Raw genomic sequence first — 21,511 nt, 5'->3', positions numbered from 1 at the left:
CAGGGCCGGCTCCAGACCGCAGTGCGCCAAGCAGGTGCATGGGGCGGCATTGTCCCGGCAGGGCGGCATTTGGCTCCGGCGGACCTTCCGCAGTCATGCCTGCGGGAGGTCCACCGGAGCCCCGGGACGAGCGGACCTGCCGCAGGCATGACTGCGGAGGATCCCCTCTTCCCACGGCTCTGCTTGAGCTCCCGCAGGCATGACTGCGGCGGGTGCGCTGGTCCCGCGGCTCGGACGGAGCTCCCGCAGGCATGCCTGCGGATGCTCCACCGGAGCCGCGGAACCAGCGCACCCGCTGCAGACACTTCTGCCCCGGCCGCGGGACCGGGGAAGGGCGGCGTAATTTCTAGAGCCGCCCCTGTCTCCAGCCAACCCCTGCCGCACCCCCCTGCCTGAAGCCAGCCAGTCCCGCACTCCTTTGTCTCCAGCCCTGCCAACCGATGTCGCACCCCCCCTGTGGCCCTGCCTGAAGCCAGCCAGCCCACCCCACACCCCCTGTCTCCAGCCTGCCCCACACCCCTTGCCCAGCCTGCAGCCAGACCCTACCTCCAGCCCCCTCCCGCCCCAACCTCCAGCCAGCCCCATGTCCACTGGTGCCCTGCAGTTCCCAGGGCAGTAACCCTGCACACCTGCTTCAATGAGGTGGGCAGGGAGCAGCTGGGACCCACACATGTGCACCCTAGCACACCCTAGGGTGACCAGATGTCCCGATTTTATCGGGACTGTCCCGATATTTGCTTGTTTGTCCCGCGTCCCGACCAATGTTCGGTCAGGACACTGGACAAACAAACAATTTTGCCCTCCGTTCCCGTGCATAGGCGGAGCCCGGAGGGGCTCTTGCCCCCTTGCCTGACTCCACCCCCTCCTTCCTCCATTGGATCCCTCACCAAATCCCTGCCCCCAGCCCCGCCCCCTCACTGCCCCATTGGATCCCAAGCCGAACCTGTGGAGGAGACGCCCCTGTGCAGCAGTCTGGGCACACAGGCCATGGCTGGCTGGGGCCGGGAGCGCTGCAGTGCAGCGCGGAGGCTGCTCCAGCCCTGCAGTCCACGGGGCAGCATGGTGGGTCCAGGGGCAGCGCGGAGCAGGCAGGGCCCGGGTGAGCGGCGTGGCCCGGGGGCATGGGCTGCCCGCCAGAGACATGTGGTGGAGAGGGGCTGCGGGGGCGAGATTTGTCCCAGGCGGGGCGGCTGGCGCGAGGAGCCGGCCAGGATCCCCCGAACCGATAAACTTCCCCGACGCTGCTGGGGAATCCTGCGCCTCTCCCGCTCGGCTGCGCTCCAGCACCTTGCCCTGCCGGGAAGGAGCTGCTGGAGTGCAGCTGAGCGGGAGAGGCGCGGGGCTCCCCGCCTGCGGTGGGACGAGTCTCATGTGCCCGGGGTGGGAGGCTCCGCGGGGAATGCAGTGCGCGCGGCTGGGGCGCAGTGTGCGATCCGGCAGCGCGGCTGGGTCCTGCTAATGCCCCTGGCCCCTGCAAAACTGCTTTTTTTTTTTTTTTGCTCTGCCGCCATTTTTTTTTTGCTCTGCCCCTCCCCCCCATGTCCCGATATTTCATCCCTGTGATCTGGTCACCCTAGCACACCCTCAGGGAGTGGCAGAGCTCATTTCTAGTTCAAGCCCATCTTTTTAAAAAAGAACTTTAAGTAGGGTTAACATACATCTGTATTTTCCCGGACATGTCAGGCTTTTTGGTTCTTAAATCGCCATCCGGGAGGAAAATACGGACGTATGGTAACCCTATTGGTACAAAAAATACATACTGTGGCAGAACTTTTTATAGGGAACTGGTTGCTAAGAAATGAAAGGCTTTTTTTTTTTACACATTTTTTTTTCAGTCATCCCTGCCGGGGCCCCGCCGAAAATGTTCGAATTGGGCCCCGCACTTCCTAAAGCCGGCCCTGCCCCCAACTCCCCCTCAATTACAGCCCAGGAGGCTGTGGCCACAATAAAAGCCCCTGGTGGCCACACTTGAGAAATGCTGGAGCCTCACAGTAAACAAATCCCAGCAGGTTTGTCACACCCTGTCCCCCACCTTCCCCCACCCTGGGGATTTCCTGCCCTCTCCCACCCAGACCAACCTTCCTGGAAGTCCCCACCCCCTATGTATTTACTGCCCTTTCTCCCCGCCAAGGGAACCCGCCAGCAACTCCCTGCTAATCCCTCCCTCAACTGGCTCCACCGCAGCCATTTCCCTTCCCCGGCCCCTGGAAGGACGGAATGAGCTGGAGCAAAACATGGATGTTGCGCTGCAGCCTGTTAGGGCAAAAAAGGGCAACTGGGGACATGTCAGAACAGGAAATAATTTCCCAGCACAATTCCCCCCAGGCTCTTTCCCTGCACACAGATATTCCAGCTTGTCCTGCATGGGACAGAAAAATTCAAATCTAGGGCTGTCAATTAATCACAGTTAACTTACACAATTAACTTTAAAAAAACCATGATTAATTTCAGTTTTAATCACACTGTTAAACAATAGAATATCAATTTAAATTTATTTTTTTGTTTTTCTACATTTTCAATATATTGATTTCAATTACAACATAGAATATGAAGTGTACAGTGCTCACTATATATAGTTTTATTACAAATATTTACACTGTAAAATATAAAGTACTATAGTGCAATCTCTTTATCATTAAAGTGCAACTTGCATATATAGATTTTTTTGTTGTTGTTGCATAAGTGCACTCAAAAAGAAAACAATGTAAAACTTTAGAGTCCAGTCAGTCCTACTTCTTGTTCAGCCAATTGCTGAGACAAACAAGTTTGTTTACACTTACTGGAGATAATGCTGCCCGTGTCTTATATACGTCACCTAAAAGTGAGAACAGGCTCTCTCATGGCACTTTTGTAGCCAGCGTTGCAAGGTATTAACGTGCCAGATATGCTAACATCCATATGCCTTCATACTTCAACCACCATTCCAGAGGACATGCTCCATGCTGATAACGCTCGTTAAAAAAATAATGCATTAATTTGTGACTGAAGACCTTGATGAAGAACTGTATGTCTCCTGCTCCATGATTTTATCCGCATTCTGCCATATATTTCGTTTTATGGCAGTCTTGGGTGATGACCCAGCACATGTTGTTCACTTTAAAAACACTTTCACTGCAAATCTGACAAAACACAAAGAAAGTATAACGTGAGATTTCTAGAGATAGCTACAGCGCTCGAGCCAAGGTTTAAGAATCTGAAGAGCCTTCCAAAATCCAAGAGGGACGAGGTGTGAAACATGTTGTCAGAAGTCCTCAAAGAGCAACACTCTGATGCAAACACTACAGAACCTGAACCACTAGACAGGAAAATCAATCTTCGGTTGGTGGCATCTGACTCAGATGAGGAATATGAATGTACTTTGGCAGGGGCGGCTCTAGCCATTTCGCCACCCCAAGCATGGTGGCACGCTGCGGGGGGCGCTCTGCCGGTCGCCTGTCCCGCGGCTCTGGTGGACCTCCCGCAGACGTGCCTGTGGATGCTCCACCCCAGCCGCGGGATCAGCGGACCCTCCGCAGGAACGTCTGCGGGAGGTCCACCGGAACCGCCTGCTGCCCTCCTGGGACCAGCAGAGCGCCCCCCGTGGCATGCCGCCCCAAGCACGCGCTTGGCGTGCTGGGGTGTGGAGCCGCCCCTGTACTTTGGATCATTATCGAGCAGTACCTGTCATCAGCATGGAAGCATGTCCCTGGCCTCTGACTGCTAGAAGCTGGGAGGGGAGAACAGGGTCTGGAGCTCTCCATGGCCACCTGGTCTGGTCACTCCCTCTGAAGCCCATAGCCAAGGCCAGCCTTAGGGGTGGGTGCCACCAGGGAATTGCCCAGGGGTACCATGGTCAAGGGCGGTGCTGTACAGTAGCAGAGAGGTGTGTGCTGCTGGTGTAAAGTCAGAAACTGCTCCCGGCTGGCAGGGGAGTGCTGCTCGGGGTGGTGCCCAGATTTCTCCCTGCTCCCTCCCGGCATAGGAACATGGGGGGAGGGAGGGGAAAAGAAGGGGGAGAGAGCGGTGATGAGCGGATACTGCTCCCCCCAATGTTCCTCCGTGCCCCCCTAGGGGGCTGTGAGGGGGGAACAAGGAGCGACATCGGGGCTCCCTGCATCCAGGTCACCTTCCCCACCACTTGGGCTGCATAAGGGGAGGACAGAGAGCAGCAGCCCAAGTGGTGGGGAAGGTGACCTGGATGCAGGGAGCCCCGATGTCGCTCCTTGCTCCCCCTCACAGCCCCTCGCGACGTGCGGAGGAGCAGTGTTCCGGGGCGGCGGGGGGGCGAGCAGCAATGCCAGCTACTCCGTGCATCCAGGTCAGTTTCCCCAAGTGGGCACAGGAGGGGGTGCAGGGGTTAGGGGAAAAGGGGGCACAGTGCAGGGATTAGGGGTGCGGGAGGAGGCAGGGGTTGGGGTGCAGGGGTTAGGGGTGCAGAGCTTGTGGGCACCAGAGGGGTGCAGGGTTAGGGGTTCAGTGGTTGGGTGCCAGAGGGAGCGCGGGGTTAGGGGACAGGAGGGGCACAGGGGTTAGGGGTGCAGAGATTAGGAGGCAGGGTGAGGGGTGCAGGAGGGGGGTGTAGGGGTGCCAGAGGTCACAGGTTTAGGGTGCAGGAGGGGGCACAGGGTTGGGGCATAGGAGGCACAGGGTTGGGGCGAGGGACGTAAGGGTTCTGGAGGGGGTGCAGGGTTAGGGGCACCAGAGGTAGGGGATGTAGGGGTTGGGGTGCTGGAGGGAGTGCACGGGGAAACACATGGTTAGGGGTGCAGAGGTTAAGGGGGCAGGGTGAGGGGTGCAGGAGGGGGGTGCAGGGTTGGGGTGTAAGTGTGTCAGAGGTCACAGGTTTAGTGTTCGGGGGCACAGGGTTAGGGGAACCAGAGGTTGGGGATGTAGGGGTTAGGGGTCCTGGAGGGAGTGCAGGGGGAGCACAGGGGGAGGGAGTGCAGAGGTTAGGGGTGCCAGAGGGGGGCACAGGGTTAGGGGTGTGGGGGAGGACGCAGGGTTAGAAGCACAGGAAGGGGCATGCAGCTCTCCTCTTGCCCAACCCCACAGGAGATTGACCCCATGTTTAAAGAACAAACCTCTATACTAAGGGCTGCAATATCCACTGCGGTGAGACAAACGGCATCAGCTCCTTGCTGCCCAGCCTGAGAGAGCTCTGACTGTGCGTCTATAAAGGGAACAGGGAATGGAAGTTAAGTGGCTCTGGTTCGCGCTCTGTTAGAGTCCCACCGGGAACAGTGAGCAGAAGTTAAGTTGCCTCCTGTTCTATAACTGATGGGTGGGGGGGGGCAGCAGGGATTAGGGGCACGGAGAACGGGGGTGTCTGACAAGCGTTGGGCTGCGGGGTTCCCTACTGCAGCTCCGCAGACTGGAGCCTGCTCCTCCTGTGCAGGGCCAGCTCCAGCTTTTCTGCCGCCCCAAGCAGGAGGTGGGGAAAAGGACAAGCTGTGGCTCTTCGGCGGCAGCTCAACCACACTGCTTCTTCCGCGGCAGATCGGCGGCAAGTCCTCCCTCCCTTTCTCTTTGGCAGCAATTCGGCGGCAGCTCAAAGACTAAGACAGGGAATGAGGGACCCGCCACTAAATTTCCACCAAAGACCCAGATGTGCTGCCCCGATACCGGACGGGCCGCCCCTTTGAATTGGCCTCTCTAAGCACCTGCTTGCTACACTGGTGCCTGGAGCCAGCCCTGCTCCCGTGACAAGCAGGGGCTGGTGCAGAGCGTGGCAGGGCAGGGAGATGACATCTCCCCTAAGAGCGGGGCCTTTTCACAGCAAGGGCAGCACCTCCCCGCAGGAGCACAGACCCCACCTACACCTCCTGCTTTCTCCTGACACCAGCACCACCCTTCCCAGCACCGCCTCATGGCAGCATCTGCTGCCGGACTCGCACCAGAAATGGGAAGTCTGGGCCGGGCCTGGCAGCGGCTGTCAGGAAATGGAAGCAGGAGACACGACCACTCCCATGGTGCTGTGGGGCCCGTCCTGGCTGGTGGGAGATGGAGGCAGTGGACACTACCACTCCCATGGTGCCGTAGGGTTTTCAGGTGGGGTGCCCCCCCACCAGGGTTGGGCTCCAGGGGAGGTTTGGCAGCACCAAGACACCAGTGGTCACTGCTCCAGAGGAGATGGTACATACAGGCCACTGCCCTCCGTGGCCACCAGACGTCACAGACTGTGCACTGTCTTAGCTGGCCCCACACGTTACTGCCCCAAGAGGTGAGGTACACACAGGCTACTACTCAAACTGGGCACCTGGGGTCACTGCAGCAGTGGTTGGGGGGATACATGCAGGGCACTGCTGCACATGGCCACCAGGGGGCACTGCTGCAATGGGGGTGGGGGGCAGGGGATGATAAACAGGCCACTGCTTGAAGTGGCCACTACCACAATGGTGTGGGGAGAGGGGGAGGGAGATACCAATAGGGCACTGCCACACCAGGGCACCACGGGGAGGTCACTGCTCCAATTAGTAGATACACACATCGGGTAGTGCCCCAACTGGAGGCCCTACCCCAGAGAGAGAGGGGGCAGGGGAGAGAAGAGGAAATCAAAGGCCACTGCCTCACTTAGCCACCAGGGGTCACTACCTAAATAGGGGAGACACACACACAGGGCACTGCCCCACTTCACCAGCAGGGGTCACTGCCCCAATTGGAGGATATACAGAGGATATTGCCCCATGGGGGTGCCAGGGATCAGTGCCTGCCACACCTGGCACAGGGGTAGAGGGGATAGGGTGACCAGATGTCCCAATTTAATAGGGACAGTCCTGATATTCGGGGCTTTTTCTTATGTAGGTGCCTATTACCCTCCACCCCGTCCCAATTCTTCACACTTTCTATCTGGTCACCCAGGGGGGCGGGGGCAGGGAGAGAGGGGGCTACACACAGGGCACTGCTATACTTGGCCACCAGTGCACGTCCCTAGTGGGGGAGTGACACACACCAGGAGCAGGGCTCACTGCCACAGAGGGGTTGGAAGATACCCAGGGCACTGCCTGACACGGCCACCCAGGCACCCTGACACCTTGGGGGAGGTGAAGAACACACCTCAGGCACTGACTCCTCTGGCTACCAGTGCTCACCGGCCCAATGCAGGGGTTGGGGGGAGTAAATACACACAGGGGACTGCCCCACCTGGGCAACACGAGTCACCAAGATGAGAGTGGGATACGCAGAGGGCACTGCCCCAATGGCTGATATACATACAGGGCCCTGCCTCACCTACCCACCAGCGCTCACAGGCGCAATGGCAGTGGTGGGGTCACATAGGCAACTGCCCTCAGTGGCCACCAGGGGTCGCTGCAACAATGCTAGGGGGGATACATGCCAGGCATTGCTGCCCCTCACCACCAGGAGTCACTGCTCCTACAAGAAGGCACCTACAGGACACTCCCGTGCCTGGCCAGCAGGGGTCACTATCACTGGAGAGGGGCTATGGGGAAGCAGAGAAAGAGCAACTAACTGCAGTGGGGAAAATCGTCATCTACAGGGGAGAAAGAATGGACTCCGCTAGGACATCGCACCAACTCCGGCCAGGCTGGATACCAGCAATTCGGGGCTGGAGCAGCTCCAGCTGGAGGCTGGGCAGATCCAGGTTGAGACCTGAGCAGGCTGCTTTGGCAGCGAGGAGGGACAGGGAACCCCCCGGCCAGGGTCTGGCTGCCCAAGGAGGGGGAGATCTGTGGCAGTTTTGGAGTAGCTGGTTCAGCAGCCGTGAGCCGCACGCTTGTCCCTGCCTGAGCTCTCCAGGAGCACATAACACACAGGTGTGCCCTGGATGTAGGCACCAGTGTAACGACAGGGCCAGACTCTGCTGAGTGCTGCCTGCGAGAGACAGGGGCAGAGTCAGACGGGCAGATGGGGGCAGGAGATGACAGGGCCAGCGGCCATGAGCTGAACCCATCACAAGTCCAGCCTGTGACATCACCATCCATCCCTGCAGCTCTCCATCTGTCCCGCTGTCCGTCCAACTCTCAACCTCCCATCCATCCCCAATGTATGCCACCCCCCCTCACCCATCTGCCTCACACACTCATCTATTTCCTCATGCATCCTGCTGTCCCTCTGATTGTCCCTGCAGTGCCCAGCACAGGGAGGCATAGTGGACCCTGAGCGAGGCTTTTGGGTGATGCAGTAATGGAGCTAGCGGGTGATAACGGGGGTTCTGGGCATCTCTAATCCTGTGCCCAAAGCCATGACTGCGAGCCCACTCGTCTCAGTCTCAGCCCCCACAGCCCCAAAGACATGACTGGCCACGCACGCTGTGACCCAGTTACAGCAATGAGGTCTCCCTGAAGATAAGGGGTGGGAGGAGCAACCCCCTTATCCTGGCAGGCAGGACACATCCTTCCCAGTATGGCAGAGACCTTGCCCGTGGGCAGATAGACCCAGCTGAGCCCATAGGAGACTGGGGGAGGAGGAGCAGAGGAAGAGGATGCAGGCAACTGAACATGACAGGTGTCCATGAAAGGAGAGAGAGAGTTTGAGTGTAAGTTGGCCAACACAGAGAGAGAAACCTCGGAGAAAGAAAGAAACTCAGAACAGGGAGTCACCCTCATAGATCCAACCTTCTGCTAGGGAGCACTCACCACTCCTGGCCAGAGAGATGATCAGCCCCCACAAATGGCAACATCACGTCCCGTGAAGCCACAGCTAGTCCAGAAACCCACACCCAGGTAACGGGACGTCCCTGTCTGGAGCCAGGGGGGCTGTGACCAGAGCCCTTCCCAAACCAGATACTTCTCTCACCGACAGAGACAGCTACTCTCATCCCAGCTGGGCAGGTCTTGCCTGGCATCAACAGAATTCACGAGGTTACTGCTCTTGCTCACTTTCCATCTCACCTCAGAGCTGGACTTCGTCCCCACGACTTCTTTTCCCTTGGTATGAAACACAACACACAAAAAAAAGCAATGGTGGTGAGGCTCCTCTTCTCGCTACTCCCGCACCCCAGGGCTCCGGCTTCAACCCTCCTCCCATTCTGCCATCACAGCTACAATTAGAAATCTGAGCCCTGGGCTCACACCTGGTTGTCTCCCCAATCCTTGGCGCTGTCCAGCATGTCTCCCTCCACAGAAGTCACCTGGCCTCGTCTTAGACTCCATCTTCGTATTGCTCTTCTCCTTCCCAGAGCTCCTGCTCTGCTCCTCAGACCTGTCTGTGCTCAGCTCTGCAGGCAGAGGGGAAGGGGCATGATGGGAACACACACGCCCCATTCCAGACACCACGCAGCATCCACAGGGCTACCAAACCACGTCACCTTCAGCCAAAACCACCCCCCACCCCGAGGGAGCAAAAAGCCTTTGTGAGCTCAGCACACACAAGACAGAAAAAGATTAACACTCCCACCCAGCCCAGCCAAAGTGGGAGCTTCCCCCACTTCCCAGCCACAGGCCCACGGGGCTCATGGATGGAGGAGTTTGGGGGGCTGTGGGGGCCCCTGAAGGACTAGCTCAGCATGTGAATGAGTGACTGGGATGTATGTGGGGGCCGGACTGTGGGCTGGGGTGTCCAGGAGGACCCAAGGGAAGGAACTAGGGGGATTAGGGGTAGAGGAGGGTGGGGTTACCAAGGTGCATTGTGGGAATGTGGGATTTAGAGAGCCCAGAGTGGATGGGTGGGGGCGGGTTGGAGGACCCCACAGTGGCTGAAAAGGGGAACCCGGCAGGCTGGGGGGTAGCAGAGATTGGAGATGAGGAACCTCACACCCTGGGGATGGACTGGGGCAGTGGGGGGATGGGAAAGTGGGGCCCAGCAATAGAGAAATGGGCTGGAATCAATTAGGGGCAGGGCGCTGAGGGGGAGGAGGGGCAGGAGGAAGGGGGAAGGGGCAGGAGGAGGAGGAGGTCATCGGGGTGGGGCGAGAGGAGGAGGTCGGCGTTGGGGCACTGAGGATGGGGAGGAGGAGGAGGAAGGGAAAGGCCAGGCAGAGTGTACAGGATGGGGAGGGGACGCTGGGGCTGAGGATCCCCACAGATGGGGTGGGGCTGGCGAGAGGTCACAACAGAAGGGAGACACGGGGGCAGGTTGGGGGCTTGAAGGGGCTGTCGGGGCCCTACAGAGGGGAGGAGGGTAGGGGTGCTGAGGATGGGGATGGGGGTAGGAGGAGGAAGGGGGCAGGGTGCTGAGGACAAGGATGGGGAGGAGGAGGAGGGGGTGGGGTGCTGAGGACGGGGAGGGGGCTGTTGGGGGTGGGGCGGGAGGTGGGGGGCGGGGCGCGGAGGGGGAGGAGGCGGGGGGGCAGCGAAGCCTCGGGGCGAGGGAACCGGGGCCCCCCCCACGCGCCGAGTCTCTGTCCCGCGCTCTCTCCGCCAATCAGGGAGCGGGGAGGGGCGCGGAGAAGTGACGAGTTACAGCCCCTCCTCCAATAGAGGCCGCGTGTGAGAGAGAGAGAGAACTACGGTTCCCAGAGTGCACCGGGAGGGGGCGCGTTGTCTGAGCAACCGACCGTCACTTCCGCTCTGAGAGGAGCCAGGAACTACAACTCCCAGCCTGCCCCGGGGCGCCTCCGTCCTCTCCAGCCCAGGTGAGGGCGGGTCCCTGGGTCAACCTGACACCTCCCCCCCCAGCGCAACTCCTCATCCCCGCCCCGCCCCCCAGAGAGCCCCGGCCCCGCCCCCCTCCGGCTCCTGACGCGAACTCGCGTGTCCCGGGGTCTCGGCCCGGCCCCAGCGCGCGCCCCCCAGCTCCCCACCTGCTTCTCCCTTGGCCTCGTCTCTCCCCACTCGCGGGGGGGGCGGGGCTGTTGGATGGAGCCATGTGGAAATGGGGGAGGGGCAGGACTCCTGGGTTCTCCCCCAGCTCTGGGAGGGGAGGGGGGCGAGGGGGGTAGAGTGGGGGAGGGGCTGGGGTGCCTGCTGCCCTCGCGGTGACCAGCAGAGCCCCCCCTGCAGCTTGTCCCCCAACCATGCGCTGGGTGTGCTGGTGCCTGGAGCCGCCCCTGGTTCCAGCCCCTCTGCCCAGGCAGCTCCCCCAGCCTGACACACACACCCAGCCCCTGCACCCGCCCACCCCAGGGCTCCTCAGCCCAGAGGGGAGCCCCCCGGCTGAGTGGGGAATCAGAACCCCCCAAAATTACCCTGGGACATAGCCGTGGCGACAGACTCTCCCTCCTGTGCTTCAGTGAGACTGAATCTCTGCACCTAGACAGCCGGTCCATCCGCTGCACCCCAATCCCTCATGCCTGAGCCTCCCTGCCAAAGCCCTGCACCTGGCTCCAGAGAATTAAGTCTCACGTCTTGCTGGGAACTCGACTTCTTGTGCCCAGAGAGTCTTGGCCCCCCCTCAGGAGATGATCTGAGAAACACAATGGCCACCTTTTTCAAAGAAGAGCTTGGAGAAACTTTTTCTCATGTGGTCTAATGGATAAGGCATCTGAGTGTGGATCAGAAGATTGAGGGTTAAAGTCGCTTGGTGGCTGTGGTTCTGCAGTTTTACCATTGTGCTGAATGTCATCCTCCTTGCGGGGCTGGAACCTCTTCTTGGATGCTCAGGCCAATGCTCTGGCTTCAGCTAGAGCCCCGGGAAGGAGTTGGGGGTTGGGGGTCACAGAGGCTGGGGCATGAGCCCCAGGTGCTTCCAGTCTCGCCTTTGCCCTTCCTGACTTGCCAAAGAAAATGGGCGGCTGCCCGGGCTAGCGTGAGGAGCAGTTTCCCTCTTCCAAGTGTGCGCCTGTCCCTGTGCTGGAGGGGGTTGCTACATAGCACCTTGGGAGCCTGGGTGTTTCTCTGCTTCTCGCCAGCTGGGGAAAAGCCTCTTGGGGTAAAATCTCCTGCCCCACTGCCAAAGTGAGAACCGTAAGAGGCCCTACCATGGGGGCTGGCCCTGCTTTCCTACCATCTTGTGATGTTGGCCACAGAGCATCAGCAGCTGCCCCACATGCTGGTGACCTTCAGTGGGGGTTTGGCATGGCAGGGAGCAGCCTGGCTGGGTGTCTTTGTGCCTGTCTGAAGGCCACACCTAGGCATGGTCCTGCCCTCCTCTAGCCCTGACCTCAGTTGCTCTGTGGCTTTTAAGCCTTCCCTTGGAGCCATCAGCACCAGCCGCCTCTGCTCTAGGTGCCCAGAGGAGGAGAGGTGTTGCTGGGTCACTTTTACAGATGCCCCTTCCCTGGTACTGCCCTTGCTCAGGTGCACAGAGGAGCTTCCATCCCCAATCCACTGCCTGTCACTGCCCAGCAGCCCTCTGGCACCATTCCTGAGGGTCACCCTGCCTTGCTCTCTCCCTGCCACGTTGGGAAAGACAGCTCCCATCTCTCCTTGTTAAAGGTCAGGTGGGCCAACTAGGGGCAGAAGCCCATTCAATGTTTTCTTACTGCAGAGCCCACGCTCAGGGGCTCACCTTGGGTGCAGGCACTGCTGTGCTCCCAGAAAACAAGCCACCTCTGCACAAAGAGAGATGAAAGGGTCTGCCAAAGCCCGGGATTGAGCCAGGGACCTTTAAATCTTCAGTCTAACGCTCTCCCAACTGAGCTACTTTGGAAGCTGCATGGTAAAAGTTTGGCTTGTTGCTTCTCTGTCTGGGATGTTTTTGTCAGCAGTTGCACACAAAAAGGACAGGAAAACGAACGGCTGCTCCACACCCCCACCAGAGGAACCCGGCGCCCTTAGCTGTGGGGAGTAAGAAGTGGCTGTTGGCTGACAGGGCCTGTCCCCGAGGAGCTGGAACAGCAGCTGCCGCCTCCCCCTCGGCTCCAGGCTGTGGGAAATGCTCATTGCCTGGCTGCATGGGCGGCTGCTGCTCCGTGCTCTGGAGAGTGTCTGTATTGCTCTGTCAACTCCCCGTCTTCACTGAGCCAGTCTGGTAAGGTCCCAAGTGCCCCCTCCGGCCTGGCAGCTGAGAGTCTGTGCAGACATCAGCCCCCCTGCCAGCCCCACAGGCAGCAGCAGCGCCAGCCCCCCCAGCACCACAGGGGCACTCAATGCACTTCCCGTGGGGAAATGGCTCCTTGGCGTCCAGCTGCTAGAGTGAGAGTCAGGAGAGAGCAGTGTCTGGCTCACCGTGGGGGAGAGAAGAGACCAGGTGAGTGTGGATCTCCCTCAGTCTCCCCCGCAATGCTGGTCACTTCTATTGTCACTGTGATAGTCAGTGCTTCCCCCATTTCCTCCCCAGGCCCTGCCCCCATGCCACCCCTTCCCCCAAGTCCCCACCCGTGTCCCATCTCTTCCCACCCTGCACCTTCCTGCCCCATTCCTCTCCCTCCCCCACCTCTTCCCATCCCTGGTCCTCCCCCTCCCCGCCCAGCGCCTCCTGCACCCCACTGAACAGCTGATCACTGGCAAGTGGGAGGTGCTGAAGGGGAAGAGGAGGAGCTTGTCAGCAAGGCCTGTAGTGGGGGGGGGGGAGCTGGCTGCCAGTGGGTGCTGAGCACCTATTTTTCCTCTGTTGGTTCTGCAGCCCCGTAGCTCCCATGGAGTCACTGACTCAGCTCCTTTCACACTCTAGAGAGAGGAGCAGAACCAGGGCTATGGCTGATCTATGGGGCACCAGGTGATTGCCAGAGGCTTCAGGCGCTGAGAGTTTGCCAGACCCCTCAGGGACACAGTGTGAGGTGGTGTCCCAGGGATCTCTATGAAAGGAGCAGAACAGGATTTACTTGGGGTGGGGAGAGAATTGAGAGTGTCTCAGGGGGTTGTACAGAGGTATTGCCCAGGTGAGGGACTGGCTAAAACACAGGCCTTGCTGTGAGCAGGATTCGAACCTGTGGCTGGGAACCCTATTGGATTTTAGCTCCAACACCTTAACCGCTCAGCCATCAGCACAAAACTGCCCCCATGCCAGAGAAACTGCTAAAGAATCACAATGTCCAGGCTTGAAGTCATCTGAACTACAGAATTCCCACCACAAACCTGGCTCCCAAAGCACAGGGGAGATTTGGGGTTTGTTCTGTTTGCTTAGCCATGTCCAGTAGCTCATGCTCCAATACGTCTGTTAGTCTATAAGGTGCCACAGGACTCTTTGCTGCTTTTACAGATCCAGACTAACACGGCTACCCCTCTGATACTCTTAGTGACACCCTCCGATGGATCCCCATCCTCCACTCGCCGTGAGGTAGGTAGGAGCGGATCATTATTATCCCTACTTGAAAGAGGGAGAAGTTAAGGCTGAGAAAGGAGAATTGACTTGTCTTAGGTCACACAGCCAGCCAGTGGCAGAGTTGGGAATAGGACCCAAGAGCCCGGATTTTCAAACTAACCATCAGAACTTGAATTTCACACATTGAATGACCTGAATAAAGTGCTCTCAGATGAGCTCCACACCAACAACAGTGCACAGTAATTATTCAGCAAGTATTTGAGGAGAACTGCAATGTTAGAGAGAATCATGAACTGCTCAGAGACCATTAATGCAGCGAAGCAGCAAAATTTGTCAAACATATAACAGGTTATGACTTATTTCCTTGGTCTTAAAAGAGAACAACAAGGACCTGAGTCTCCTCCCTGTCAATAACCCCCTGCTCAGCCAATCAGGGTAGAGACTGAGGACGGGAGGCTAAGGGTTCTCACCAGAGAGCCCAAAGGATGGCCCAGGTCACTGATGGGGATCACTGCCCAAGCACTATTTCAGCCCCACATTTTGGGTGGACCTCCCACAGTGGGAGCTGCAGAGCACTCCCCCGCAACACACACACACACACACACACACACAGCTCCTGGTGTTGGGAGGAGAACAGGTGAAAGGACAAAAGAAGCAAGAGACAAAGAGAAAGGAGGAAGGGATGGATGGAGGAAAAGGTGAAACAAAAAGGACAAACCCTAATGACCCTAGTGGTTCTAAGGGACAAAATCCCAGGTGCGGAATAAAATTCTGCCTCTTAAGCTAGTGTTTTCCATGCCTAAAATTCAACTGTCACCAGATGGACCAGACTGAACAGGTTTCAAACCTTGAGGAGGTTCTTACCTTCTAAACAGGGATGGTTGTTTTCTAGTAAAATCAGGAAAAGGGAAGGAGAAAACTCGAAAGAGGTTCCTCCTGGCGCTCACGTCCGTGAACCCGAATACTCTCTCAGTCCTCAAAGAGAGACCTCGAGAAGGAGACTTGCTGAAGCAAAGCCACAGGGGTCTCTGAGGTTTCCCTGGCCTCTCACCCCTGTCCTGCCTGGCTGATGTCAGCATCTCTCTGTGAGGTCACCACCTCCCCACCACCTTTGACCAATAGTCTGAGGTCCTGCAAAAAGCCTTTGTGATGTCACTGCCACACCCCTCCCTTGCTGTGCTAATGTCCTGCCCCTGGCCAGGCACTTTGGAGGTTTGAGCTACTCCCTGTGGATCACCCCATTCAAGGAGCATTCGTTCTAGGAAGCAAGCCGGCTAGACAGGAAAACATCAGACGCTGCTCCCAATGCTACACTCAGTTTTTCAGAAATTAGTCAACTTTATGGCCAGAAGAGACCATTAGAGCATCTAACCTGACTCCCTGCATATCACAGGCCTCCTGTATGACACAAGATCTACTTTTGGGGCAAACACATTCCAGAAAGGCATCTAGTCTTCATTAAATGACATCAGGAGATGATGAATCCACCACTTTCCTTGGTAGCTTCTTCCTGTGGTGAATCATCCTCGCTGTTGAATATTTGCGTCTTATTTGTAATATGAATTTGTCTTTTTTCACCTTCCAGCCACTGGGTCTTGTTATGCCTTTCTCTGCTAGATTCAAGAGCCCTTTAATACCCAATCTTTTCTCTCCATTAAGGCCCTTCAACACTTCAATGAAGTCACCTTTCAATCTCTTTTGATAAGCTAAACAGGTTGAGCTCGTTCAATAGCTCACTAGAAGGCATTTTTCTCCAGCCCTCAGAACATTTATTGGCTCTTTGGTTATCAGACTCCTGAACTGCAGCTGGATGTGGTTCTTGTTCTTCTGCACAGCACAGCTCCTGGAGAAGAGGGATCTGCAAATGTACATTCATATGATACCTTTGTTTAATTGATGAAAACATAAATTGACACTTAGAGGATTGGAACTGATTTCAGCTGATGGACAGCTTTGCTAGGTTTTTATGCATTTGGACAGTGAAATGTTAAGTGTTTACATACATATCAAGGACCCCAGTATAGCGGAGCTCCTGAACATAATGGAGAATGGAGACGTCCCCTTAGAGTCCATCTCTCCTGGGATAAAGATGGCAGCAGGGCTGGCCTGGGTCATCTGACTTGGGCTCCTGGAGCTAAAGCTGAGGGGCTAAAAACTGTGGTGCAGATATTTGTGTTCACGCTGAAGCCTGGGTTCAGAAACCCTCCCCCCTCGTGGGGCCTCAGAGGTTGGGCTCAAGGCCATATGTCTGCACTGTAATTTTATAGAGGTTGGGAGGGAGTTTAGTAAGTGGAAATGGTAAAACCGCATTGATGGGAGTGGACCACTGACCTATCAGCTCTTAACACCCAAACTTTCAGTAACTCTATTATCAGTGCCTGCGAGTGTAATTTAAACCATAGATCCATCTAGCTCTGAATCTTGTCTTCTGACAGTAGCCAATACCAGGTGCCCCAAAAGCCACTACCCACAGCACCACTGAGAATTGAACCCAGAATCTCCTGTTTACAGAACAGGTGTTTTAATTAGCTAAGCCACAATGCTTGATGTTACTTAAAACATTGTGTCTGCCCACACCTGACTCTCTGCCAATCCCCACTGGGCCCTGACAAGTGTTGCTCGTGTTTGGCTTCTGTAAAGCAGAGGAGCAGGTGAAGTTTTGCTCCCACGGTGTGTGTGAGATTCTTTGGACAGGTCTACACTATGAAATTAGATTGGAGTAATTACATTACTTAGGCTGACAATGCAGTTATATGAACCTAATCCCGGTGTAGATAGCGGCTCAGCTGTCAGAACTTTCTGGAGCTATGAAAGGGGAGGGGCCCAGCCTCTGTAGCAGGAATGCAGGGCAGGCGAGTTCATGGCAGATGTGGTGGGATACTGGTGGAGGCCCGTTATGGTGATATAATGACCAGCAGCATTTACACTGACAATTTGTCACTTTAAGTTTGCTGAACAAAGCTCTAGGCCTCTCGTCAAGGTGGTTTTATTTTGTCACCAAAACAGAGCAGTTTTGTCGCCAGAAGTGGTATTGCAGTGTGTGCACCAGCTACAAGCTGCCGACCGAGGGAGCGTTGTGTGTTTTTCACATACCTGAGCAATATAATTCTGCTGAAATAACTTTGTAGTGCAGACCTGGCCAAAGATTCAGTCACACACACACACACACACACACACACACACACCTTGCAAGGAAAATGTCACCTGCTCCTCTGCTTTGCAGAATCCAAACACAAGCAAAGCTTTTCAGGCCCCAGTGGGGATGGCAGGGAGTCAGGTGTGGGCAAACACTGTATTTTAGCTACTCACAGGCGCCATGGTTTAGCTGGCTATAGTACTTGCTTTGTAAACAGGAGATCCTGGGTTCAACTCCTCATGGTGCCTTGTTGAGTAACTGTTGGGCTACCTGGTATTGGCTACTGTGGGAGGACAAAACATAGAGCTAGATGGGCCTTTGGTTCAGCCCAGTATGGCTCTTTAAATTATACTCACAAGGCACTGATAACAGAATTACTGAAATGTTGAGAATTAAGAGCTGATAGGTCAGTGGCCCAGCCTGTCACAGATGACCCCCCCTCCTCTGGGACAGGGGCAAGTCTGAGCTCTCACACCAAATGGCTCATTGTGGCTGCCAGAACCTGTGGGCAGCTCATCTAGTTTGCACTGAGGGTTGAGTTCTGCTTTGTGCACTGTGTGTGTGAATGAAAATCCTAGACTGCCCTTTGAAATAACGAAAACAGCAGGATGCGTTATTGTCCCTGCCCCAAAGCAGACAGAGCAATGGAGAAATGCCATTGAGTCCAGGGTAATACTCCACTGTCGTTCTACCTTTTTTGCTTGCTAAACTCCCTCCCAACCTTGAGGGCTCCCAGAGCCCGGTATTGAGCCTGAGCCGAGATGTCTACAGTGCAAATTTACCACCCCACGGCCCTAGCCTGGGAGCCTGCACTGGCACAGGACAGCCGTGGGTGTTTCATTGCAGTGTGGACATAGCCCAGCATTATGTCTACACTGCCATTAACACACCCAAGTCACTATTCTCAAACCCTGGTTTAGTTGATTCAGGCTTGTGGGGCTTGTGCTGCAGGGTTATAAAATTACAGTGTAGACACTTGGGCTTGAGCCCAGCCTCCAAGACCCCGCGAGGGGTGAGGGTCTCTGAGCCTGGGCTCCAGTCTGAGCCCCAGGAGCCCAAATCAGATCATCCAGGCCAGCCGGGCCAGCGGGATTTTATCACAGTCTAGATGCCCTCTCAGGGTATGTCTACACTGCAATGTAAGCCCAGAGTTAGCAGAAGTCATGTCAGCAGCCCCAACACATAAACTTAAACCACGAGAGAAAGACCCACCCCCAGATAAGCTGGGCAGTGTCCTTCTCCCTACGGTTCATAAGTCCAGCAACCAAAAGTCCTTTAACATGAGCCATCCCTGCTCTGCACCCCACTCACAGCTGTTGTCCTTAGTCAGTGCAAGCCCAGAGGTGCCTCTGTAGAGTTCACCTGCCATCCTGGGTGGAAAAGGGGGAAAATAAGAAGGCCCCGTACTCACTATGTTGTCTAGGGACTCACTCATCCCTCCACAGCCACCCTGTCCTAATGTTGGTCTAACACCTAAATTTTAGTGTTGAGACCCAAACCCCAGCCCACTTGGCTTTGGAACCCATGTCCCCTGCCTAGCAAGTGCTATTGAATTGAGGGTGAGTCCCTCCATCGGGGTCTGCCAAGCACAGTTGTGCTGCCCTTGATTCACACAACAAGGATAACAACCCTTTATTTCTCCTGCCCCTATAACATGGAGACTGGGAATCCAACACCAGCCAAAAGTGATCACTTCAGCAAACAACCCAACCTATTTCCAACATACTGTAAAATCCACATGCAGACTAACTGTCTTGTCCAGGCTACACTGCAGGGGCTATTCACAGGTGCGACCCCACTACTGATCGGCACAGGAGTTTTGACCTGCTCCGTTTCTGACCTGGGCTGGTTCACCCCTCCTTAGGCAACCTGGGGACCCCAAGCTTCCCCAGGATCACCGTATTGATGCTGAACTTAGTGCGGACACCCCATCGGCACAGCCCCCTGCAGCCCAGAACTCCTGAGCTCAAGCGATCCGCCAGCCTCAGCCTCCCCAGGCGCTGGGATCACAGACACCAGCCATGGAGCCCGGCTTGCTTTGTAGCTTGGCAGCTGGAGTTTTAAACTCTGCTTGTGAGCTCTGTGCCTTGGCCAGACAGGGACAGCCTGGAACTGGGAAATGCTCCTGCTCCCCCCACCCCCGTCTCATGTTGAGCTGCAGGCGCCGCTGTCCACCCAGGTAAGATCCTGGATGTTTCGGTGCCCCCCATCCCGTCCAGGTGTCCGGGTACCTCTGCCCCCCACACAGAATCCTGGATGTGTGGGTGTCCGTCCCTCTGCAGAGGATCCCGGAGTGTGGATGCCCTTGTCCCCCCCTACAAGATCCTTGGTGTGTGGGTGCCACTCTCCCCCCCAGCAGATCTCTGGTGGGTGGGTCCCCAGGGTGTGAGTGCTCCCATCCCCCGATACAGGCTGGGGGGGGAGGGTATAACTGGCTCTCCCTGTCCTGACCAGGCGGTGCTACAGCAGCTGTTCACAGGGGCAGCAACCCCACTGTCACCCTGCAGCTTTAACCTGCTCCAGGGGTGACCTGCTTCACCCTCCTGTGGGAGCCCGGGGACCCCGAACTTCCCAGAATCACCTGATTGATGCCGAGCTTAGCACAGACACCGGCTCAGCCTGGCAGGGAGCTGCCCTGAGCCCTGACAATCAGCTTCCCTCCGCCTCCTGCTGCACAGCGAGGATCCCACACGAGAGGCTTCGTGCCCAGTTTGTTCAGGAGCGTCCCAGGCTCCAGATGTAAACTCTGCTGGTCAGTTCTGATCTTTGGCCACACGGGGGCGGCACTAACGGTCCCATCTAAACGCTGTTTGCGTTCGACCCTTCGGATCGCAGATTGTAACCCGCGGGCAGATCTCTGAGTGCAGCCAAATCCCTCCCCAAACTGAACATTGAAGCAGCAGCTCCCATTGGAAAGATCAGGATTTTTGCCTTTAAAAACAAGGGAAATGTCTGCAGCGAGAGACTGAAGAAGCTCAATTGATTTCATTGACTCCATGAATGTTCCTCTGTGTCCCCCTAGGAGTCATGCCCCACTTTTTGGGGACCACTGAACCCTACTCGCTAAGCAGGGGCTAGTGATGCCAAAGCCCAGGGAAAGGGAGAACAAGTGCAGGGCCCCCAGCACTGGAGCCATGTGAAGGGGCTGCAGGAGAGGGGCAATGGCTGGTGGCACAGGGAGTTAAGAGCAAAGGGGGCACAGGAGGGGGCAGGAGTTAGGGGTGAAGGAGGTGCAAGGGTTGGGAGCGCAGGAGCTAGCGGTAAAGGGGGAGGGGATCATCCAGGGGCAATGGGGAAGTGCCAAAGTACAACTTTGCCCAGGGCACCATTTCCCCTAATGCTGGTCTGAGCAAACAATTGGAAATGACCCTTCAGTGAGACCAGAACCATAGTGTAGAAAAGCCCCTTTGTTACGTGGTGGTGTCTGAGGGCTTAGGGAGATGGGTTAGAAAGCAACAGCCACTTGTCTGTGGAGGTTTGATTCTTGCTTGCTGGGCAAGGCTGGGGTGTGGTGTCTCCATGGCTGCACTTTCAGTGTCAGATCTGCCACAGGGAGCCAAGTCTAGACGTATTCAGAAGCTCTATGCCAGGGTTTCTCAAACTTCCTTTCACTACAACCCCTTTCTACCAAAAAAAAAAAAACTTACTACATGACCCTAGAAAGATGCACCAAGCCCCTCTACACTGAGCACAGGCAGAGGAGACAAAGCCTGAGCCCTGCCCCAGTTAGGGGAGGGCAAAACCAGAGCTTGAGGGATTCAGCCCTGGGTGGTGGGGCTCAGACTTTTGGTTTCAGCCCCAGGCACCAAAAAGTCTAATGGCAGCCCTGGCGACCCCATTAAAACAGGGTTATGACCCACTTTGGGTCCTGACACAGTTTGAGAACCACTCCTCTATGCTGAGGGGAGAGAGTTTTCCTGTGGGTGCAGTTAATCCACTTCCCAAGAGGTGGCAGCTATGTCAGTGGGAGAAGCTATATCGGTGGGTGTGCAAGCTGTGGTGTTTGCCACATTTAAGAAGTTTAATCAAACCCCATTTTGAAAACCACCTGTGGTCTGGGAATGGCAAAGGACCTCGATGAAGCAGGGTCTGTCCTTCAAAGTGCTGGACATCATGATTCCATAGCCCTGTTGTCATGGGGATATTGCTCAGTGTTAAAGTGCTTAACTGCAGTTTAAGTAGTCCTCAGTTCAAACCCCCGTGTTCTCTTATAACCCTCTTTCTTTTTTTAAAAAAAAGGAAAACATTTTCATTTCCATTCTCCATTATGTTCAGGGGCTCCTCTATACAGGAGTGCTTGATATCAATGTAAACACTCAACATTTCACTGTCCAAATGCATAAAAACCTAGCAAAG

The sequence above is a fragment of the Mauremys reevesii genome, linkage group 12, assembly GCF_016161935.1.
Source record: "Mauremys reevesii isolate NIE-2019 linkage group 12, ASM1616193v1, whole genome shotgun sequence".
Lineage (NCBI taxonomy): Eukaryota > Metazoa > Chordata > Testudines > Geoemydidae > Mauremys > Mauremys reevesii.
The sequence above is the reverse complement of the archived record's forward strand: the minus strand, read 5'-3'. Positions refer to the sequence as shown.